General features: G+C 39.2%; 3 long non-coding RNA genes across 3 annotated transcripts in view; 2 read left to right on the top strand and 1 right to left on the bottom strand.

The window, feature by feature from the left end:
* Positions 1-9,520, top strand: part of LOC144984643 (uncharacterized) — an 83,226-nt gene extending 73,706 nt beyond the window's left edge. Inside the window, exons 2-3 of the long non-coding RNA XR_013648468.1 lie at positions 1,736-1,914; positions 8,097-9,520. This is a non-coding gene — a long non-coding RNA (uncharacterized LOC144984643). The remainder of the gene's footprint in view (positions 1-1,735; positions 1,915-8,096) is intronic.
* Positions 4,858-6,419, bottom strand: LOC144984641 (uncharacterized). Its single transcript, XR_013648466.1, has 3 exons — positions 6,138-6,419; positions 5,696-5,757; positions 4,858-5,053 (listed from the first exon to the last, which is right to left on the bottom strand). It is a non-coding gene; the product is annotated as an uncharacterized LOC144984641 (long non-coding RNA).
* LOC144984642 (uncharacterized) lies at positions 5,756-6,791 on the top strand. Its single transcript, XR_013648467.1, has 2 exons — positions 5,756-5,912; positions 6,615-6,791. It is a non-coding gene; the product is annotated as an uncharacterized LOC144984642 (long non-coding RNA).
* Positions 9,521-20,905: the final 11,385 nt, after the last annotated feature.

Here is a 20,905-nt window from a genome sequence, read left to right as displayed (position 1 = left end):
GCTATCAGACAGTGTGGCCATCACATCATGTCTGTGTCTGTCTCTGCGTGCCTGGCAGGAAGGCCAGAGTGGTTTCAGACACACAGGGAGAAGGAGAAAGGCAGCCTGACAGCTGTCAGACTTATCGTAAAGATGATGGACAGGATCACAGACGGGTAGAAGAAAGCAAAGGTGCAGAGGCTGATTGACTGATTAATGCTTAAGGTCTGAGCTGCATGTTTACATTTGCTCAGAGAGGTCTGCAGGTGGATCAGTTTTAGCAAATAGTCAGGCTGCATTGAAAACAATAGGGATGGTTTTGAAAAACAGTGGAGAAGAGATCCATTCTAATAAACCATAAGCTCTTAACGTGGGCTTGGGCACACAGGGAGTTTGACCAGGTGCTGCTCTTTGTCTGAGTGTGTTTGTCATCTGTGCTCACAATGTGTTTACTCTGGGACAATGTCACTAGTCATAACCAAGTGAGGAATGTTTTGTGTCCCATAAGCTGCACCTCAGCAAACAGAACACTGAACCGGAACCACTTGTGCTTCAAAACGTGGACTAGAAATGCTGTCCACGCTCTGATTTTACTCTGCAGGGTTCCACCAACTGTCATCACACCACAAAGGAAAATTACTCCAATTGTTACTCTGTTTTATAGTTTTTTCCCCCTTTCATCATTGTATCAATTGTAAATCAACTAGCAGAGCTGCTGGTTTAGGAGAATCTGAACTTTAACATTTGTTTTCCCCAAAGACTTCTGTAACAGAAACAGATTGTGTCCATTTAAAAGGTCCCATGAAAGCACAGCACTCTGGGAAACGCATGCTCCTGCAGTCGCAGTGACGCCTGTATCCGCATGTGTACACAAACGTCAATAAAAGTGTACAATAAATAAATGTTACAGCACACTTCATCAGTGAATCTGTGTGAAATTTCAGCTTTTATTTGTCTTTGCAGTGTGAGAAAGAACAATGTCACACCTTTCACTCTGCCCTGTTTCAAGAGGTAGGCATACATGTCAGCTTTTATGGCAGGGCCTTTTTGCCCCAACATTTAAGCTATGAAAATAAAGAAATTCTGCTGATGCATAAAATGCGGATGGGAAAAGCACACAGTAACACCTGGTGGCGCAGCATCAATTGGTGGCTGTTAAATAGATCCCTGTTTGTGCCAGCTGCTGCATTGTTGGACTGAGACAATATGAGAGTTCCAGTAGCAGGGCCTGCCACTGGTTTATCTCTGTGTGAGTGTGTGTGTAGTCTGACCTCAAAGCCCCTACCAACCCCATTTTGGTGTTTTCCTAGGATAACCTTGCTGGAACTTTTTACGTGATTTATGTCACGAGCATTGCATTTTGGAAACTGAACACCAGCGTTCTGCAGAACTGATCTGTTTTAGAAGTTTGGATGTGTTTTTTGGTAAATCCACTGCACACTGTGCACAGGAAAACTGAATGTGCTCTGCGTGGAGATCCTCTGCAGGGGCTCTGGAAGTAATTGCTGTTTGCAATGCATGCTTTCATGCTCCATTGGTTTGTCATTTATCAAAGTGTAATATTTTCTTCTTCGTGAGGAGATCCGTGCAAAAGCTTCCTCCAGACACTTTGTCTCAGAGCCATTCAGCACAGATTCACTGAGCCTGATTATTGATGATGCTGAGGAGAATTGTAGTGTTAATGAGGTATTTTTCTCTGCTTTTCTTCTCCATTGCCACCATCTCAGAAAATCTCTCTGCTCTTTGTATCTTTCAGCAGCTGACCTCACTGAACGTGCAAAGTGAGTTACTGACATGTGGATTTTCAACGTGAGTTCTTCAAACAGTTCTGGGTGGTGCCATCAACAGTCTTTCCTAAAGGGTCATCACACAGTACCAGGTCACCTATCAATTGAATCCTTCGGGGGGCGAGCCTGCCTTTCTTTTGACTGATGAGTAAGTCTATCCTTCTAGGTCTTTTGAGTTAATCCAGTTTGACCTTTGGAAAAAAAATTGAAAGATGTCGCTCTATGTGTGCAATAGTGTGAAGTCAAAAACACAGTAACTGCTGGGATTTGAAAGCATGTTGTCATGTGCAAATCATGGCTTTTAACTAGTTTCTTTTTGTTTCTACTGAGATCTTCTTTCCACCAATTCCATGTACAACAAGAGGGGTGATATTTTCACTCTTTAGATTTAATTGTTCAGCAGCTGCATGGGTGATGTTGTTGGTGTAAGATGCTAAGTCAATGAGTGTACCAATCTTCTGTCCATTTTTTGTTGTCACCCGCAAGATCATCATGATGACTGGTGCATCTTCCAGGCCTCTATCTTCTTTCAAACCTATTTTGTACCCTGTAGTATTCACTGTTCTGGATACAATGTTGCAGAAGGCCTTTTTACATTGCTGTGCGAGTTCAGGTGAGAGTTTAACCAAAAAATCTTCTTGCACTTCTGTAATTTTGCCACTTGTTGACGTGGCTTTGCTTCCCTGTGGTACGACTCCAGTTTTCGGACAAAGGTAGTAATGATTGCTTAGACAAATTTTACATTCTGATATTTCCTACACAGAAATTCAGAGGTACACGTGATGCTTTTCTCATGAACTTCTAAACACTCCGTGCAAGCTCCAACTGTATTCACTGCCTTTTTCCAGTCTGTCCCCAACTTCTTGCATAGGTAGAGTTTTAGGGCATGCCTTGGATGGCCACACACTCCACAAGTGGACATACTTTTGGACACTTTTGTCCTGTCTTGCTTCAACTCTGGTTTGATGTTGATCCACTTGCTCATAAATGTTCTCCTGTCCTTTGAAGAACTGAAACAAGAAATCAAAGCAATTTTCAGATATTTCATCATCAGATTTATCATGTACACTAGCCACTCCTTTTTCAACATGTCTGGTAATTTGCTTTCAATGCTCCTGTGTCAACAAGATCTTGAAGGCCAGTCACAGATTTTTCAACAGTCTGGATCAAGTTAATTATTTTCCTAGGCTCTTGGCCCCTGATGGGTAACAATTTTTGTACACAGTAGGGCAAAAAAGTATTTAGTTAGCCACCAATTGTTAAAGTTCTCCCACTTAAAATGATGAGAGAAGTCTGTAATATTCATCATAGTTTTGCCTTAACTATGAGAGACAAAATGAAGAAAATCCAGAACCAGGTGCCAGAAGACCCTGACCCCAGCCTCAAGACAAGGGCAGATGGACGAGGAGCGGTAGTGCCCAGGCACCCCACCCCCTCAGTCACGAAGTTAGTAATAGGAGACCAGAGAGACAGAATTCTTTCCAAGTTACTTGTACTGGCTGACATTTTTTCCAAGCTGATATGATCAAACAGCAGATTCCTGTATTGACTTGCATTAATATTTTTTTTTGTTTTTTTTTTTACTTGTCCAACAGCTGACCAAACAGATAGGAGCTGAAAGCTTCTTGTGTTGGACATATTTTACTGGTACAACATGGGTTTCTTGAACTTCTAACACACTAGGTGTGTATTAGTACAAACCCCCTTTTTTAATTTAGGCTAAATTTTATTTATTTTTACATTGATTACAGTTGTATGTTTTTTTTTTTTCATTTGACCGGACGGAAAAGAAGAAGAGGAAAGAATGGAGGGATGTAGGAGACAGGGGATAAGGTCACAGAAGAAAGTGGGAAAAGGGGAGTTAAGGAGATCTGGATGATTACAGAGGTGGCGGTGGGAGAGTAAAATCATTGGGCGACAAGATGCTGGAGGATTATCATCATTACGGTCTGGTTTAAAAGTTAGTCAAAAAGGGGTGGAAACTGTCCACTAACACATACTCAAGTGTTACAAACATACCTGTTGGCTTCAAAAATTTTCACATACAATCATGTCAACACAACTACAGTTCACATACACATATGCATACAAACAAACATACGTAAAGCATTTTATTTTGTCACTCATACTTATACTTATACCAATCGCGCCATCCTTAGCCCCTAACGCCCAAGCAAAGAAGATCACGCGGCGCCCCCAACTACCCCACCCAAGCGCCGACCCAGACCCCCCGACCAACAGAGCCTTCATTGCCCCCACCGGAAAAATATTTGGTAACGCTTTCTTTTACAGTAAAGTACTTACAGTGTACTTAAGTGGTATTTACATGGTACTTATAGTGTAACTACTGGGTACTTTCAGGGTACTTACATGGTTCTTTTTTATGGAATTTACTGGGTACTTACAGTGTGTTTACATGGTACTTTCTATGGGACTTTACTGGGTACTTACATGGTACTTTTTGTGTCTACTCTGTACTTACATGGTACTTACTGTGTATTTATATGGTACTATTTGGTTCATACCTATGTGATACATACTGGGTATTTATAATATTCTTACTGGGTATTTACATGTTGTGCAAAGGTGTCTTTTATGGTACTTACCACATGTAAGAACAAGGTAAGTACAAATAAAGTACCTTGACCTTTAGGTCTGCACTCGCTGCACGTTTCATGGTATTTACCATGAATTTACCAAAGAAACTACCCCTTAAGTACAGTGAAACTGTAACTGTAAAAGAAAGTCAGCCCTATTTCCACTCAACTACATGGTACTTTCATTACTAAATACTGGGTATGTTCACTTGAATAGTACTTGGTACTTACCCCTTAAGTACACTGAAACTGTAACTGTAAAAGAAAGTCAGACCTATTTCCACTCTATTACATGGTACTTTCAGTAGTAAATGCTGGGTATGTACACGTATTACCATCCCGTACAGTGTACATACACACTTGGTCTTCTGTCCTCACCACATGAGACAATGCTAACCTGTTGGTAAGGGTAAAGTAACTACATTGTAAAAACATATTCTGGCCTGATTACTTCTTGTAACATGAGGCAAGTTTAAAGAGAAACAAGACAGCAGTGAAAACAACAATCTTTAATATGATACATGTCTGCAGCATACAAAGTCTCATCACCATGAAATAGGTTTTAAGTACAAAACAGTACAAAGGAGCATTCCAAAAAACACATTATTGGCCTGAGGGTCGTGCTTTTTGTCCGTCAAAATTTCTTCAGCAGAGTTTGGTAACGGTGCAGGACTTCTTCAGGGTTTGTAACTGCAAGAAAATTCACAATATGAGCTCAAGTGAACATAAAAAGCATAACGACTTTGATGAAATACAAAATAAATTGTACTTATTTAATCATTTCTGTAATGAGTTTGATACATTTCTGTGAATTCTTTATAGCTTTGACTGTAATGCTTGAAATTAATCAATTATCCTCATTTATGAACATGACAATAAATTATTCACAACTTTATATTTTAGTTACATAAACAAGAACAACAAAAAAGAAATCAAAGAAAAAAAATCAAAATTGCCATAAAAAATCAAATTTGTTTAGACAAAGAATGACAAAAGCAATGTTTTAATTGGCAATTGCTGTGTGTATTTATTCTTTATAAATATTATTCGCACCTACAATTTGCATTAGCATGAAAAACATGGCAGTGTAAAAGAAAAGGAAAAAATAAATAAATAGGCAATTTCAAATTCAACACAGTTATTCACAAAAATATGTTTTAATTTTCAAACATTTACATTCACTGTTGGGTGGTATTGTTGTCTCTATCATATTTGAAAATAAATAAATAAATAAAAATAAAATAAAAACGGCGAAAGAAAAGAAAATGGGGAAACGGCATTTAAACTCTTCATTAATGTAAATAATATGTCCACTTGGTGGATTTAGCTTACTTTAGCTTACTCTCCTGTGGCTTCACGGATTCGTCTGGGATGTCTTCTTCACCATAGCTGATCTAAAGCGGTAAAAAGACGGAAGTACGTCATCATTATTTTAAATAAACGCCTTTCTTTGATTTTCCCAGAAAGACGTGCGCTCAGTCAAACGAGCACAGAACAACAGACTTTATCATTTAGGCTACGTGCTTGTTTTACAGGTGCCTCTCTCCTGGTAAGTAACAAAAATGTTTGTAGATTTTCATTACAAACTTTGAAAATGTATACATGAAATAACTGAAATTATTGCAGTAAGGTAGACATGCTCTTACGTCATGTTTCAAACACAGAGATAGCGGCTTGAAATCACGAGGTTAGCTTCTTTATAAAGTTTGATCAGTTTAAATATTTACATGTAATTTATCCAAAATTTAAAAAAAAAAAAAAAACACTGGCTTACCTGCCAGATGAAGAGAAATTCAAACTGTTGCGCGCGCCTCGAGGCTCTCCGGATTAATCTGCACGTTCACTTTGGGGGTAGTTGTGCTGCATTCAAGTGCGCTGGGAATTTGCAACTTTACTTCCCCTGGCATACTTAACAAAAACACACACTCGGGGGGTTTTTAGTATTAAAACTAATTATTTAGCCTTGTTGTTTTACATATTTTCCTGACATTATATAATATATATTTAAAAAAGTTCATTTTTAGAACAATATTTAAAAAAAGTTAAGTTTTGAATAATTTATTATCATGTTTTTAAATGAGGATAGTACTTGATTAATTTCAAGCATTACCGTCAAAGCGATAAAAAAATTCATAGAGATTTATCAAACTCATTACAGAAATGATTAAATAAGTAAAATTTATTTTGTATTTCATCAAAGTCGTTATGCTTTTTATGTTCACTTGAGATCATATTGTGAATTTTCTTGCAGTTACAAACCCTGAAGAAGTCCTGCACCTTTACCAAACTGGACAAAAAGCACGACCCTCAGGCCAATAATGTGTTTTTTAGAATTCTCCTTTGTACTGTTTTGTACTTAAAACCTATTTCATTGTGATGACACTTTGTATGCTGCAGACATGTATCATATTAAAGATTGTTGTTTTCACAGCTGTCTTGTTTCTCTTTAAACTTGCCTCATGTTACAAGAAGTAATCAGGCCAGTATATTTTTTTTACAATGTAGTTACTTTACCCTTACCAACAGGTTAGCATTGTCTCATGTGGTGAGGTCAGAAGACCAAGTGTGTTCATGTACACTGTACGGGAAGGTAATAAGTGGCATTTACTACTGAAAGTACCATGTAATAGAGTGGAAATAGGTCTGACTTTCTTTTACAGTACAGTTTCATTGTACTTAAGGGGTAAGTACCAAGTACTATTCAAGTGAACATACCTGGTATTTAGTAATGAAAGTAACATGTAATAGAGTGGAAATAGGTCTGACTTTCTTTTACAGTACAGTTTCATTGTACTTAAGGGGTAAGTACCAAGTACTATTCAAGTGAACATACCCTGTATTTAGTAATGAAAGTACCATGTAGTTGAGTGGAAATAGGGCTGACTTTCTTTTACAGTTACAGTTTCACTGTACTTAAGGGGTAAGTACCAAGTACTTATTCAAGTGAACATACCCGGTATTTAGTAATGAAAGTACCATGTAGTTGAGTGGAAATAGGGCAGACTTTATTTTACAGTTACAGTTTCACTGTACTTAAGGGGTAGTTTCTTTGGTAAATTCATGGTAAATACCATGAAACGTGCAGCGAGTGCAGACCTAAAGGTCAAGGTACTTTATTTGTACTTACCTTGTTCTTACATGTGGTAAGTACCATAAAAGACACCTTTGCACAACATGTAAATACCCAGTAAGAATATTATAAATACCCAGTATGTACCACATAGGTATGAACCAAATAGTACCATATAAATACACAGTAAGTACAATGTAAGTACAGAGTAGACACAAAAAGTACCATGTAAGTACCCAGTAAAGTACCATGTAAACACACTGTAAGTACCCAGTAAATTCCATAAAAAGTACCATGTAAGTACCCTGAAAGTACCCAGTGGTTACACTATAAGTACCATGTAAATACCACTTAAGTACACTGTAAGTACTGTACTGTAAAAGAAAGCGTTACCAAATATTTTTCGTATTTTTCTAGTTTTGTAAAAAAATATTTTGCAATACAAAGAGTTTTAGATACTAATCCTCTGTATCGATGGCACTCATGTCACCAAGCACACAAAGTGACGGTGAAGCCATGTGTGGGGACTTAGCACCGTCAGCAGGTGGCTGTGCTCGCACATACACACACACACCCACACTAATGGATGTGCACATGCAGATACACAATCACGCCATTCATTTACTAAAACTTACCTTTCTCTCCGTCCCTGTTCCTCTGCAGGTACCCTGAGTGCATACGTGATTGCCGACTCTTCATCCTCACTTACACAAAGCTTGGACAGCCTCATCATTGGTTTCTTTTGTTTACCCAGAAGTTAGTGACCAACCCCGCAGGTCATATAACTCACCTGACGTTGAGTTTGTATTTTTTTGGATTATTTATTTAGATTATTTTTTAGATTATTGTAATTTTTGTGAAAAAACAGATTATATTTCTTTGGGTGGAAGATGGAAAATGCTTGTTTTTTGTATTTTTGCAAGACATCTGATTTGGTCGACCTTCCGATCAGAGGTCGACCACCCTACCACTGCACCATTGCCGCATGATCACTGAGAATAATTGGATGAATACTGGAACTTTTGATATCTTTTAAAAGAGATTTTTTGACTAATAAATAGTCTAAACAAGAGTGTGAGAGGTGAACTGGAGAGAAGAAAGTGAACCCTTTGGTGTTTGGGTGACATGAGTGCCAAGCGTCGCAGAGACACAAATCATTCATGTACTGCTGTAGAATATTCACAGACCACCATGTGTGCTGCTGCTCTGATTCAATCAAGTTCAGGATCCAGAACCAAATTGAAGCCTCCTCCTATAATTATTGTGGATTCAGAGTGAACTGAAAGAGAAGTGAAGAATTTGTGAAAGAAGTCGTCAACATTCGGGCCATAGATACTAGCTATGCAGAAGTTGTGATTCTGAACTGATAATGAATGATTACAATTCTGCCTTCTGGGTCAATAACTGTATCCTTATGTTGAATATTTGTATTGATTAAAACAGCAACTCCTCCGTGTTTGGAGTTGTAACTACCAGAGTACATGAATAAAATTGGGAAATTGTGAGCAGCACGATGGCGCAGTGGTTAGCGCTCTTGCCTCACAGCAAGAAGGCCCCCGGTTCAAGTCCTGGCTGGGGGACATGAAAAAAAAAAACACAACATCAATGGGGGACCTTTCTGTGTGGAGTTTGCATGTTCTCCCCGTGTATGCGTGGGTTTTCTCCGGGATCTCCGGCTTCCTCCCACTCTCCGAAAAACATGCTTCATAGGTTGATTGGCAACTCTAAATTGTCCATAGGTGTGAGTGTGAGAGTGAATGGATGTGTGGTTGAAGATATTCTACCCTGTGACAGACTGGCGACCAGTCCAGGGTATCCCTTGCCTACGCCCAAGTGGCCGGGATAGGCTCCGGCAACCCCGTGACCCCGAAAGGGAATAAACGGTCAAGAAGATGAATGAATGAATGAATGTGAGCAGCACAGGAGATGATCAGCTGCTATAGATAAGTGGGTCTCTTGCAGTAAAGCTGTACCTGCTTTTAGATCATTCAGGTGATCTAAAAATAATTCTTTAGATAGGCTATTTACAGTCTTAAAAAAAAAGTGGAGGGCATAAACATTTGAAGCATCAAAGTAATTTATCATTTTAAAATGTAAGTATATTGTTAGACACAAATTTTGGGAAAAAGTTTCATGTAAAGTTTGTCCATTTGTTTTGCTTTTGGTGACTGTAAGCAAGTGTTTACATGACTGTAAGTGTATACAATACAGACCAAAAGTTTGCACACACCTTCCCATTCATTTGAATGAGAAGGTGTGTCCAAACCTTTGGTCTGTACTGTACAGTCTAATTTATCTGCTCATTTGTTCATGAACTGCTGGTTGAATTGCTAGTCAGCTTGTGTATCATTTGAAACATTGTCTTGAAACTGAGTCATTGCATGAAATATTTTGCCACTCATCCAAGCAGCTTCATCAATGTCTCTACTTTAGGACAGTTTCACCTGGATGAATGAGAACTATCCCTAACATTTGGAAGTCTTTGTTTTTGCATTTTCTTGTAAACGTGCAGTCTTTTTATGTCGATAACAATAACTACAAAACATTACTAATAAGCAGAACACTTGCTAGTAAAATTATAGCTCCTATTAGAACAGAAAAATCCTTGTAAAATCTTCCAATTATTCTCCATATATGGAACGTCTTCTCTGTCACTTCATCTCCACGCTTCAGCATTGTGTAGACAAGCATTGTGTCTACAAGGTTTTAACAATTAACAAAGCCGCAGTGCACCTCATGCACGCTTGCAAATCGTGTTGTAAAATCTCAGACACATCCCTCAACCACACTTCTCATCACATTTTGTACTAACTAGTTCTCATCTCTGCCCTCCCCCACTGCCACCTCTCCATTATTGCACCCTGCCAACTCCCAAACAACACGGGCTCCTCTTCTGCCAGATATTAATGGGCAAACCGAGGATTCCTAATAAGCGTTTTTTCTTTTAATTAAAACGTCTCCATAAATAATCACCTCATAATACACATGTCAGATTCCATCCAACTCCTACTTACTTACATTCCAAGATAAGAGACCAGGGCAGAGGATGAACAAGGGAGGAAAGGATTGTGACAGTCCATCCATCTATCAATCCTCCTCTGCATTCAGTTTTCATCCATCGACTCCACAGTATTTCTCTGAGAGGAATATGCTAATAATGTTAGCCAAACTTAATAATTGATGTGCATACAGGACTTGTCTGTGCAGTGCTGATGCTGCAGTATTAGTGAGGGCGGGCAGCCAGGCTAAATGATTTATTGTGTTCAATAGTCGTCCTGGAGGGATTTTGAATTTCTAATAAGGAAACATTCCTCCTGCTCCAGTGTGTATTTATCAAACAATTAGCTGCTTTCTGATAGGTCCAGCTAGTCCTTTGGTTTTCACTGTGGAGACAACACACAATTTCTGTCGCTGCTTACTCAATAAACTGAGAGTCGATTTACTTTTAAACCAATTTTCTCTAAACTCTTTTGCATGTTTTTCTTTTGCTAACAGAGCATCTTTACCAGCTGCGGGCTTTTCCTTTAACCCTTGTGCTATCTTAGATGACCCCACCCTTACATTGACGTGTTCTCCACCATGACAAAGGTGGATAAAGGTGGAAAGATTTCATGTAATCCATGGACACCAGTGAAGATCACAAATCATTGAAGAAAAAAGGTTCAGAGCACTGTCTAGTGGGTCTAGATGACCCAACTCCCAATGTTAAAGCGCCTAGGATAGCACAAGGGTTGAACAGAGAAATCTGCCAGAAAAGATACTTTCATTTTAGTATAAGTCCTTGCCCCACTTACAGTGGTGGACAAAATAGTTGCTACCCCTCAGTTAAAGAAAGAAAGTCCACAATGCTCACTGAAATGACTTGAAATGTTCAAAAGTAACAAATTAAAATGTATTGAAAATTAAATAATCTAAATTAGCCATTACTTTTGAGTTGTTTAACAGAATTATTTAAAAAAACAAACTAATATAATAGGGCTGGACAAAAAAGATGGTACCCATAACTTAATATTTTGTTGCACAACCTTTTGAGGCAATCACTGCAATTAAACGGTTTCTGTATTTGTCAATGAGCCTTTTGCACCTGTCCACAGGTATTTTGGCCCACTCCTCATGAGCAAACTGCTCCAGTTGTCTCAGGTTTGACGGGTGTCTTCTCCAAATGGCATGTTTCAGCTCCTTCCACAGGTGATCAATGGGATTCAGATCTGGGCTCATAGAAGGCCACTTCAGAATAGTCCAACGCTTTTCTCTGAGCCATTCTTGGGGGTTTTTGGCTGTGTGTTTTGGATCTTTGTCCTGTTGGAAGACCCATGACCTGCAACTGAGACCAAGCTTTCTGACACTAGGCAGCACATTTCTATCCAGAATGCCTTGATAACCCTTGTGCTATCCTAGGCACTTTAACGTTGGGAGTTGGGTCATCTAGACCCACTAGACAGTGCTCTGAACCTTTTTTCTTCAATGATTTGTGATCTTCACTGGTGTCCATGGATTACATGAAATCTTTCCACCTTTATCCACCTTTGTCATGGTAAGAATAACACATCAAAGTAAGGGTGGGGTCATCTAAGATAGCACAAGGAATAATCTTGAGATTTCATTTGACCTTGCACGACTTCAAGACACCCTGTGGCAGATGCAGCAAAGCAGCCCCAAAACAGAACTGAGCCTCCTCCATGTTTCACTGTAGGGACAGTGTTCTTTTGGTTGGATGCTTCATTTTTGAGTCTACCAACATAGAGCTGATGTTCCTTACCAAAAAGCTCCAGTTTTGTCTCATCTGTCCAAAGGACATTTTCCCAGAAGCTTTGTGGCTTGTCAACATGCATTTTTGCAAATTCCAGTCTGGCTTTTTTATGATTTCCTTTCAACAGTAGTGTCCTCCTTGGTCGTCTCCCATGAAGTCCACTCTGGCTCAAACAACGACGAATGGTGTGATCTGACACTGATGTAACCTGATCTAGGAGTTCATCTTTAATGTCTTTGGAGGTTGTTCTGGGCTCTCTGGATACAGTTCTAACTATCTGTCTCCTCAATTTGTCATCAATGTTCCTCTTCGTCCAGGGAGGTTGGCTACAGTCCCGTGGGTCTTAAACTTCTGAATAATATGTGTCACTGTCGTCACAGGAACTTCAAGCTGCTTAGAGATGGTTTTACAGCCTTTACCTTTACCATGTTTGTCTATAATTTTGTTTCTAATGTCCTGGGACAATTCTCTCCTTCCCTTTCTGTTGTCCATGTTCAGTGTGGTTCACACCTTTTCACCAAACAGCAACGTGAATATTTGTCTCCCTTTAAATAGGCAGACTGACTGATTATGGGTTTGAAAACAGCTGTGATGTCAATGAAAGGACAAACCTGAATTCATCATGACCCCCTGGGCAATTAGTTCTCAGTCTTTTATGGAGGTACCATCATTTTTGTCCAGCCCTGTTTCATTAGTTTGTTTTTTAAAATCAAGTCATTTCAGTGAGCATTGTGGACTTTCTTTCTTTAACTGAGGGGTACCAACAATTTTGTCCACCACTATTTACATCTTACAGACACTTTTACAGCCACAAAGGGGTCCAATTCTGGGTCTCCCTGTGCCTGTCCCCAGTCCGGGTAATATACAGGGTTGTGTTAGGAAGAGTAACTACCTGTGCAAATTAGTGAAAGACTCACCCTTTGGATATGCCAAAGGGTGAACATTATCTTGGAAATACTTTATTTACTTGTTGAGAATAAAAAAATGGTAACAGAGTCTGATATTTACTATTTCAAATGAATGTAAAAGATGCATATTTCACCAAATCACAGACATACTATAGTTTCAATTGTATTTTTTCTCCCGTGTGTCGGAATGGTAAAATAGAAAATTTCCCTTTAATACGTTGCTTTTGGTCATGGTTGCAGAAGTATTTATCTACTATACCTAAAGTAATACAGATGGTGGGCTAAATCTGGATTTGAATGCTATGTCTCTCAATTAGGAAAATGTTATAAAAACAAACAATTGTGATGAAGCATTTACCATCAGACAAGCAACATACCGTATGTCTTGAAAATAACATATAAAACATTGTTGTTCTCTTGATTCAAGTGTTTAAGCAACAAATGCTTCAAAACATGCAGATTTATTTTTAGTATTTATCAATATCAATAGCAAAGTGAAAAATTATTTTAAGTTCCATTAGTTGGTGGAGGACAGCATCTGCACAAGATACATTAAATTTGGAAAACATCTTTAAGTGCACTCCTTTTTTAAGGAGAAGACAATTATTACCAGACCCATAAAAATCTGAAAAAACGACAGAAATTACAGATGCTGTAAATGCCACTACACCCATCTCTTAATATTTCTACAGTCATCCACCCAAAGAAAAACTGTTTAAATGTATCCCATTTTGACTCAGACATAGTCCTCCTCCAGAGTTCTGCAACATTTATAGCTAAAGATGCTAAACAAAGTTGACTAAACCCAAAATTTGTGCCTTGTTTTTAGCAGTTACTTGTTTAAAGCAGTTAATACTGAATAAATGTTAGAGATGGTTTTAATCAGTCCAACTACATGGTCGAAAAGCAAGAAAAAAGCAGCGCGCTCATGGACGAACATTGAAGGACTTGTTGAGGTTCGTCTGAGTTTTTTGGATGAGTCAATGACATTTTCAAAAACAAGAACTTCATTTAGGACCCAGGAAAGCTTTTATTGTTTTGCTTCATTGGAAATACTAATCAGATCTTTGCTGCAAAGCTGTTTAGTTGTTCATTGTTGCTCAGTAAAGTGAGTTAAGACTGAGAGTCAAGAGTGTCTAGTTTTCTGTGCATTTGTCCTGTTTCTGGGGCTGCACAATGATGTGGTGGTTAGTCTTCTTGCCTCAATAGGTCCTGGTTCAAATCCCAGGTTGTCACATATCTGACCTGGAGAAAAGCGAGAAAATAGCTTAAAAATATACCGTAGAAGTTTTTAACCAGGAGGGTTAAAAACTTTAATTGGGTGACAGAAGTCACAAAACAAAGACAAATCTAAGAAACCTATATGACTGGGACAAAACAAAGTGTGGGGGAAATGATTAACATGAATTCTCAGGCTTTCCAGCTTTAAAGATATTAACAGAAACAAAACCCCAAAATACAAGAACCCAATGGAAAACTGATTAAAGAGGAAACCAAACAGGAACTAAACCACAGAAGCAAATGTAAGCAGGCTAAAACCACATATCCACTAGAGCAGACAAAAACTAGGCTTTAAAAGGCTTCTGGACCAAGGCCGACAGCAGGGGCAGGCCCAGGAACGAATTCCATCCAGAAATTCAGTTTTCTGTGACCTTTTAAACCTCCCTCTCAACTAGGTGATTGGTGGGGTAGGACGCCTGCAATCAGCTCTGCAAAAGTTGGAGTCTGCAGTATTGGTGAAGCCTGAAAATTCACACACTCTAGACCTGGGGGGTCTTCACAGGTCAATTGATGAATCTAAAATTGTCCCTATGTGGGGGGGGTGTATAATTATGAATTTCTACAAATAAACACTTTTTGTATTTAACAAAAGTAATTCGTAGCACAAACTTACACCTCTTTTAATTACTACTTTTTTTGCATCCTTTATCCATTGCACAAAATGTATTGCATGGATCCTAACTAAATAGTGTTTTACAATATGTTTTTTAGCACATGCAGTCGTGTGTTTTTATTCAGTATTTCAATAATTTAGGGCCTTCATTTCTTGTCTGGCAATATCAAATGTCAGCAGTCAAGACTTGTTGCTAAATGTAGCCATAGTGTTTTCTAATTATGAGCTAACAATCAATCTGTTTGTGCTGTGCTCTTGTGTGGGCACACAGCGCACAAGCAAGGTCACAGCCTGACTCCACGTTGACGTGGCCAGACTCAGCACCAGCCGATGGGCTGACTGACAGGAGCTCTATCTGTGACCTGCAGTTCATCAAATGGAACACAAACCATCCCAGTGGAGCAGGTGGAGCATTATTGCAGATGAAATGTGGTGTCAAGGATAGAATCTATGCAAATGTAACACATTGTGAGTGCCAGACACTGCAAGAATATAAAACCCCTAAATGAAATAACTAAGCCATAAATGATAGAAAATGAAGAAGCCGCTGCCTCGGCCAAATAACATTAAGTCCTGAGTTTTTATCTCAGTCAGTATTCCTACAAGATGCTGATTTGCTCTCTTTGTTTATCTTACTGAAGAGAAGGCAGTTTGCAGATTACATCAAGTGCTACATTCATGAACACTTATAAACCTCGTTTTTACCTAAGTAAACATCAGTTCTCTTTGATCCTTTAATGGTGAATGTCAAATATTGACCCTACCACACCACTCATGGCCTTTTACTTGATCTTGATCTTTTTTGTTCCAATCTCACAGATCAAAGATTTTTTGTAAGTATGGACACATGCTCCTCAAAGGTCTTTGAAATCAATTGTGGGGTCCTCCAGGGTTCAATTTTAGGCTCACTACTTTTTAATCAATGGATGCTGCCACTTGGGGACGTCATCAGGTAGCATGGCGTTTGTTTTCACAGCTATGCTGAGACACACAACTCTACATCGCTGTGTCTCCTGATGACAAAGAGTGAGTCCACATACTCTTAACCCTTGTGTTATCTTAGATGACCCCACCCTTACATTGACGTGTTCTTCCTACCATGACAAAGGTGGATAAAGGTGGAAAGATTTCATGTAATCCATGGACACCAGTGAAGATCACAAATCATTGAAGAAAAAAGGTTCAGAGCACTGTCTAGTGGGTCTAGATGACCCAACTCCCAATGTTAAAGTGCCTAGGATAGCACAAGGGTTAAAATGCATTTTAGACATTAAATTATGGATGGCAGAAAACTTCCTACAGCTCAACCAGGACAAAACAGAGGTTTTAGTGATCAGTTCTGAAGACAAGAGAGAGATTCTTTTATCTAAACTAAAAAAATTATAAAACTTCTCAGTGTGTAAGAAACCTGGGTGTTGTTTTCGACAAACAAAACATATAAACAAAACATATAATAAATAGAGAATTTTATCATCTTAAAAATATTGCCAGAGTCCGCCCAGTTCTCTCTCTTGCCAGCACAGAGATGCAAATGCATGCGTTTATTTCCAGCAGATTAGATTATTGTAATGCCCTGTTCTCTGGTCTTCCCAGAAGAAGGATATCAAACCAACAACTGCTGCAGAATTCAGCCTAGCTGAAGAGGACCAGGGGACAGGAACACATTACACTGAATTTAAAATCCCTGCATTGGCTCCCTGTACAATTCAGAATTGATTGCACAGAAAGTAATTCAATTCTGTTTTTATGGTCTTTGGCCTTCATATATATCTGATATGAGCATACTGAGCCCAGTTTGAGCCCACGCGGACCCTGAGGTCGTCTGATACAGGCCGTTTGGTTATTCCAACAGTCAGAATTAAAACAAACGGTGAGGCCTCATTTAGTTTTTATGGACCTTGCCTATGGAACCACCTCCCAGAGAGCCTCAGGGCTGCAGAGACTGTTCATGTTTTTAAAGGAAGGCTCAAGAAATACCTTTTTGATCTAGCTTTTAGTTGAAATTTAGGAATCAATTTGATATTTTAATTATTTTATGTTCTCCTTTTACTAATTTGATATATTTTTATTCACTTTTACTGATTTATATCTGTCTATTGAGGTTTATGTATTTACTTATCTGGTTATTTATCTATTTTAACTTTTAGTTATTTTATTCCTTTTACATTTTTTTTTTACTCCAGTGTTATTCGCTAATTTTTGACCTGTATTCTAATTTTGGATTTATTTCCAGGATTTCATGTTTGGAACATTGTTTTCTAGTTATTTTAAACATGCTGACTTAAAATTCTTGAATAGACATCTGTGAGGATTGTGCCTCTGTGTTTGGTTTATTTTGTCTCGGTTATGCTTCATGTTCTGTTTTCGGGTTTTGTGTTTTTCCCCATCACAGTCACACCAGCTTCAAGTGGTTAATCATCCTCAGTGTGTTTGAGTGTATCCTCTTCAGCTGATGGTGTGGTCAGAACTGCCTTTGCAGATGGATTCGGGCTGTCTGCAGGTGAAAAAAGGGCAAACCTGTACGGAGCACGCGGGTGGGTCGCACAAAATATCAAAATGGCACAATATGCTGCAGGCATTATCATCATGAACCATGTTTAATCCTGATGGAAATATTTTAAACACAGATGTCCCATAAATTTTTTCCCTAGAATGCTGTAATTATGAAAAGCTTTTAATTGCTGTGAGGATTCTGCAGTTTAGTTCAGTTTTTCAGGGGTGTTTTTGGTCATATTCTGTCCTATCAGGGACTCCTGGTTCATGTTAATCATCCAAGGCCGTCGTCATTTCTGTCTTCAGCGAGTAAAAGTGGCTCTGGTTTTCAATTCTACCTTGTCAGGTCATCTGCTTTATGTGTCTGCACAGCTTTTGTCCTGTTTAAGTAAATTCAATTTTATTTATATAGCCCAAAAACAGTCGTCTCAATGGGTTTTAGGTTTATTTAGTAAAAGTTTAGGTTTCTGTTTCCTGCTTTTGAGCTCCTAAACCTCCAGTTCCTGTAAGCTGTATCTAATGTGACTCTTGTTCTATGTTGGGATTCATATCTAAATTCTCTTTTGCATTTTATCTTCCAAATACAGTTTTTTTTTTATTTTTGGAAACGTTTTCATACAGAAGATTGTGAAACTGAATGATACAGAGTTTAAAGAAGAAATTTCTACTCAGAAAATATTATCAGTTTAGTGTCAGGCCTTTGGTGAGGACGCTGTGAACTTGCCATAAATATTTTGTTTTTCCCAAAATTTGTTCTGTGTTTTATTTTGAACTTAGTACCCAACTTCCTGTCCCGGCACGATCTGTTATATGTTGCATTGATGGGCCACTCAGACGTCTGGCATAAGTAAAAAGACTAATACAGAGCATTTTTCTAAAATATGAACCATATTCAAGCTCATTAAATCAGGGACCGGCGACTAGTTAGACCAGAACTCTCAGATCCGAGCTGCTTCACTGTCACGTCTCTTCAGTTCTCCATCTCTCCAGTCCCCATCTAGGCAGATGAAACGGGTACAAGATCAGTTTTCCATTTGTCTTATTGTGTTTTATTAGAACATTATAATCCAGTAATGTATTTAGCTATAATAAATTTAAACTGCTGGGCAGCTGAATTTCTCTGCCTGGAATCAATAAATTTGTTCTGTATTCTTTTTCCTGAGCAGCTGATTGAGAAAATGCAATTAATCCAACAGCGTTACAAAAGGGATTATTTCTGAGCTGGCTGCACAGTTGCTTTCATTTCTCAGAGGGATAGGTGGATATGGTGAAATGTAACAGCAGCTCTTTCAAAAACATCCAACTTAGTTTAATCTTTTGCGTTGCAGTTCCCATCCACCAACCTGGTGTCTGCTGCATGTGCAACATACCACAGTCTGTCCCACCACATGCCCTATAGATATGTTATAGGAGGGGAATGTGAACACAAATACAAGGCTGCTGTAAAAACAAAGCAGGGATTACCGCAGTTGAGGAAAGTAAACCTCGCATGGATGCTGACCTGAAAGGATCCTGTATTCAAACACTCAGCATGTTTGAATACAGTCTTTGCTTTGGGTGGGAAGCTGGCTTTAAGGTCAGAATTGAGAGAACATTTGACATTTGGATTTAACTCTCGGGAGGCTCTTTAACGTGGTGCAGCTGCTTTTCAGGGAGATTTAGAAAGAAATATAAACATATCCCTGATCTATGCAAAACAAAATAATAATTTTCTGCATATTAAGACTCGGAAAATAAGTGATGACTTGATTTCAGCACAGGCAATTTTGTTCTCTAAACTAAAAGCTCATAAAACAAATATTCCCTGTCTATAAACTGCAGGGATGTTTATTTTTATTGAGAGGAAAAGCCAGTTTCCATGAGGATTCCAGTCAAAATGGAATCCGGTATCTGTTTATTTAGCTCAGAGGAATCCATGGAGTTTGGAGGACAGTCACTTCACAGGTTGTTCAACATCAGTCTGAAAAATCTCTGGAGTCAAAAGCACATGAGGGAACATTTAAAAAAGATGAAAATGTTCCTATTGTTTGCTGCAAACGTACAGAGGATTGTTACCTTGTGCAAACTTGCTGGGCTAATATCTGAACTGGCAGCGTACTTAAATTCCCTTCCTAATTTTCCACCTGCTCTTTCAGATTACATCAGTGATGTGAAGTGGAAGTGGACATAATGCTGAACAGGCCCGCTGGACCTGGCGAGCGCAAGGTGCTGAACAGCAACCAGAGGGCCCGCATTCCCATCTCTGATCCGTTGTGCACACGTGGGAGCAGCGCTCACTAATAGAGACATTTACACCTTGGTAAAAGTTGGCAGGTGTTAACCCACTGTTGTCGAGAGCAGATGCTTGCCGGGCATCATTAGGAACCGTGCCAGGTCTGCTTTGGCTGCCAGGCTTGTTTGCTCATTCTGTAAGAGCATGTATGAGTGTTTGTGTGTTTAGTGGAGTGTTTCAGCAGCGGATGGAAGTGTCCTCTGTTGTGGCGGCGGGTTAAAGAGGGACCCTCTGTAACAGAGAGGGCCTCCGTTATTCCTACTCTATTATAACACATCTGCAGTGATTAATGAAGGAGCAAAAAGTTTCAGTTTCAGGTGCATCTGATACAAATACTGGCAGCACATGTAAAGTGCTTCCAGAATTGCATGTTCTGGTTCTTAGTTCTGAATTGTTCATTTATGTCTAAACTCAGCACACGACCCTAAAATCAAGTCAACACTAACAGTCTTGTAGAAATCTTATTTGTTTAAATGTTACACTCATAAAACAATTGTATGGGCTTCTGGCTGTATCTCTTGGGGACTTGATTTTTACTGCACCTCTTTGGGTTTCTGTCAGTCGACTCACTGCTCTCCGAGTTGCCTTGATTTAAGCCTTCAACTGTTGCTTCCATGGTGTGTATTGTTTTCCCATGGTTGTTTTATATATTCAAGCAACTCTAGGATCACTGACGTGTAGACCAGTTCATTTGTTTCAGAGATTGTCGTGGCAGGAAATTCTCAATGCTTCATTCACAGTTTCCAGGAGACTTTCAGGTGGTTCATAACTTAGTCATTGTAGCTGGTGTCAGGGTTGCCTGGTGTTCGTGCTAACCACGATCTTGTCTTTCGGGTCAGTTACTGCCTTCCTTGCCTTTGTTGGGCGGCCGTGGTGCAGCGGTAGGGAGGTCGACCCATGATCGTAACATTGCAGGTTCAATTCCCGCCTTGCACGCCCATGAGTCGAAGTGTCCTTGGGCAAGACACTGAACCCCACCTTGCCTCTGGGGGTAGGCAGGTGCCTGTGTTTGGCAGCGGAGCCACCACCAGTGTGTGAATGTGTGTGTGACTGGGTGAATGGGTCTGTGACTGTAAAGCGCTTTGTCCTTGTAGGAAGAAAGGCGCTATATAAGTATACGCCATTTACCATTTCCTCAGCGTAATGGTAATTATT

The sequence above is a fragment of the Oryzias latipes genome, chromosome 16 (assembly GCF_053564925.1).
Source record: "Oryzias latipes strain Hd-rR chromosome 16, Olatipes_Hd-rR_3.1".
In the NCBI taxonomy this organism is placed as follows: domain Eukaryota; kingdom Metazoa; phylum Chordata; class Actinopteri; order Beloniformes; family Adrianichthyidae; genus Oryzias; species Oryzias latipes.
This window is presented reverse-complemented; position numbering and strand designations above follow the sequence as displayed.